Below are 3,599 nucleotides of genomic sequence, written 5' to 3'. Positions count from 1 at the left end.
TGTTCCTGAACATCAGGCATCCAGAGGGTACAACGACCATCGCGGAGCTGACACGGACACTGCTGAAGGAGGACCTGCGTCCAGAGTTGAAGAGAGACCTGAGGGAATTTCTTGCCTTCGTGGAGGAGGTGCAAGAACTCAGCCGGCTTGAACTCAAGCTGCTGGAAGAAAAAGAGAGTTTGGAAGAGAAGCTCAAGACTGCAGAAGAGATTCTGGAGAGGGATGAGCTAAAGAACAGGCTCAACAACATCCTGATATGTAAATAAGTAACACAAGAAAGGGGGGGTTTGAATTGTGTTCTTAAAAATTACTTGTTAAAACTTTAGTTTATGAAAAGAAGATAAGTTCTTAAGAAAATTGTTCTGGTGACTTTTCAAAAACTGTTTAGTGCAGCGGAAGTAAGTAAATAAAGCAGAACGATCAGCACACAGGAATTTATACTGGTTCACCCTAAACGATTGGGCTACGTCCAGTACTTGGCCACCACCAAGATTTTCACTAGCAAGTATCAAGGACTTCTCCAATACAAGTATTAGACAGGACTTCTCCAAGTATTATCACGGACTTCTCCAAGTATTGTACAGGACTCCTCCTAGTATTATCACGGACTTCTCCAAGTATTGTACAGGACTCCTCCTACAATCAACAAGATTGTTTGGCTCTACAAGAAATCTCTTCTCAAAAGAGTTGGTGTAGACAATTTATGGCACTGGAACTCTCAAGTGTTTTGGGTTCTGAAAGGACGTTGGAACACACAAGAGTTCGGAATCTAAGAGAGAAGTAAGAGAAGAGGTTTGACTCTTTTAAGGTTTGGTATTCTCTCTTGATTTAGCAGAGGTATGAGATCGGATTTGACTCTTAGGAAATCTGCTGTGAGCTTTTAATGCTTTGAAGAATGTTTTGAGTAACTGCTCTGAGTTCTTTCTTTTCTTGCAATAAATTTTTCTTTTCTTGTTTTCTTCAATCTTCAGATATGTCCTTTATATATGATCTTGCTAGTTGTGTAGCCGTTGAGACACAAAATCTGGCCGTTGTTTGTAGCCGTTGTGAGTGTCATCTAACCATTGATTCAAATCTCCGGTTGGTAGCTTCATTAAATGCATGCTGCTGTTCAAAGCTATCCTTTAGCCAAAAAGGTGTACTTTGTCAGCTAGTAGGTGGTGATAGCTTTGGGCTACTTTGCAGAAGAGAGACATTTTGGAAAAGTGATGTTGACGTGTTGTCCTTTTTCCTCTTCATTGGTCATCGAGACTTCTCTCTTCAAAGGTAAATCAGTTTGAACGTGACCAGATTAGTTTCCTTCTGACTAAAGCATGGGGCAAATAGTTGAGATACAATTTTGACTTTCCCGCTCAAAGGCTTCTTCTGAAATTCTGAGGTATGACGTGGCATGAAACGATACAGAATAAGTGTCTTCCTTGTTTACTGGACGATGCGGTCATATCTTGCGTAAACTTCTTTTTCCTTATAAGGCTTAGACATATTCGTTGAAGCATGCGACCTTATAATATATATTTCCTGAAAAGTGTCATTAACATCTGGAATTAGATTTTAGTAGAGAAAAGTATTTATAAAAGTTGTTAGGATCAAAATAAGATTGAAACACGTTGTAACACATTTGAACTTAACAATCTCCCCCTTTTTGATAATGACAATTTTTATTGAAAAGGATAATGATCAAGAGTAAAAAGAATTTATGCTCCCCCTAAATTGGGTAAGATAAAAGTTTAAAAAAAAACTTATTCAAATCATATTACTCCCCCTGAGTTGTATAAAACTTTGGTGTTAGGTTAAGGAAACAACCTTGAACTTGATCTTAAACTTTTCTATAAATCCTAATTCCTATTTTCTCCCCCTTTGGCATTATTAAAAAGAAAGGGAAAAGAATTTAGTAGAAAGGTATAATATGCATTGTAAACATGGCAAACGTTAGTTATAAAACGATAAGCATGATGGAACGATAAAATATGCATAATCAGTGAACAATCGTCTGAAAACATAAAAGTAAATGCGAATTGTTCAGGATAGAGAGTTGGCCATTAGCCAAAGCGTGTCAGCAGCTGATCGATTTTCTGGGCAAGAGTCATGAACTGCTGGTTGATGTGGTCACGGTGGTCTTCAAAGTCTTCTCTGGTGACAAATTGAGTCGCCAAGACTTGAGCACTTGAGCTTCCACCTTCAGTCTTGAAATCAGCTTGAAGTCCCTCAGATTCATCTTCTTCTTTTCCATCAGCAGAACTGTTCAGTTGTGACTCTGTATCATCTGCTTCTTCAAGCATCTTCTCCTTTCCTTTTTCAGTGTTGGCTTTCTCAGAATGAGAAACAACTTCAGGAATGTGAGTGGGTAGGAGGACAAACACCCAAGTTCCAAATTTCAGTGAGAGCGCGGAGGTCCGATTCATGAGAGAATATGGCAGAGCACCAACATATCCCTCAGAGACACTCAATTTCCAGAACTCTGGATCAGGAACTTTGCAAGCGTGAAGTTGGAACAAGTAGTTGTCACCCTCTTGTCGTTTCCATGTAGCGGTGAGCTGATTGCTTGAAGACTTGTCAATCTTTCTTGCCAGAAGGTTCAGGTAGCTTTTGAACGATCCCTTGGTAGTCCTCAAGGTGCGTCTGCGTTGGATAGCAGAGGACACTAGCGTCTGAAGGCGCCTCTTTCTTGCTTGAGAAAAATAGAGAACAGTACCGGATCTGCTTGCCTTCTTAGTGCTTGCTTTCGTGAACGGTTTGAGAGTAGAAGTCATATGCTCATCGGCAATCAATGACTTAGGCAAAGATTGAACAAGTTGGAATGCAGAGGCATTCTCTTGTGCAACGACAGTTTGGTCAGTGATGAAAGCAGTGTTCATGGTAGAGTTTGGTTGAGATGTGAGTGGTTCATTTGTTGTTTCAGTCAAGGGTTCATTGAGGTTTGTGTTTGGTGGGAGTTTTGGCAATGGTTCAGTGTGGTGTTGTGAATGTGTTGGAGAGGAGTGTGGTGTTTGAGTATTGTCAACAAACAGTGAATCCAGAAATTCTTTGTTGGACATTTCAGAAGGAATTTCTTGATAAGGTAAGAGAGAGTTTGCTAACCTTGTGTGAAGGACAATGTCCTCATCAAAGAAGGGCTCCTCAGGTTCAGCAGAGAGAATCTTCCTTTTCTGATATGCAGGTTGTGGTTCAACAGTAACTTGAGATTCTTCAAATTGCTTCCTCAATCTCTTTACCTTTTTGGGTTCAGCATTCTTGACAGGCGGAGAACCTTTTCCTGATCTAGTTCTTGAAGCGATGGGGTTGGATTGAGACTGCAATGGTTCACCACTCTTCACAATCTTGATTCGAACAGACTGTTCTTCCTCGTCCTCAGGGAACGGTGCGATGCGGAGAGCTGCAGGAACAGTTCTCTTGGACGGTTCCTTCTTTGACACATCGGACAGTTCTGTCAGATTTTTCGTCCTTGTCTGGACAGTCTGTTCATCAGATACCTTTTCTTTTCCTCTGGTGTTTTTCCTTGTTCTGGGCAAGTATTCTTCAGGAACATCAGAGGCATCAAAGGGAATGTTCATTTTGCTCACATCTCCCAGTCTGATCGGTGAAGGAAAGATCACATCTTC

Source organism: Lotus japonicus, chromosome 5 (assembly GCF_012489685.1).
Source record: "Lotus japonicus ecotype B-129 chromosome 5, LjGifu_v1.2".
In the NCBI taxonomy this organism is placed as follows: domain Eukaryota; kingdom Viridiplantae; phylum Streptophyta; class Magnoliopsida; order Fabales; family Fabaceae; genus Lotus; species Lotus japonicus.
This window is presented reverse-complemented; position numbering follows the sequence as displayed.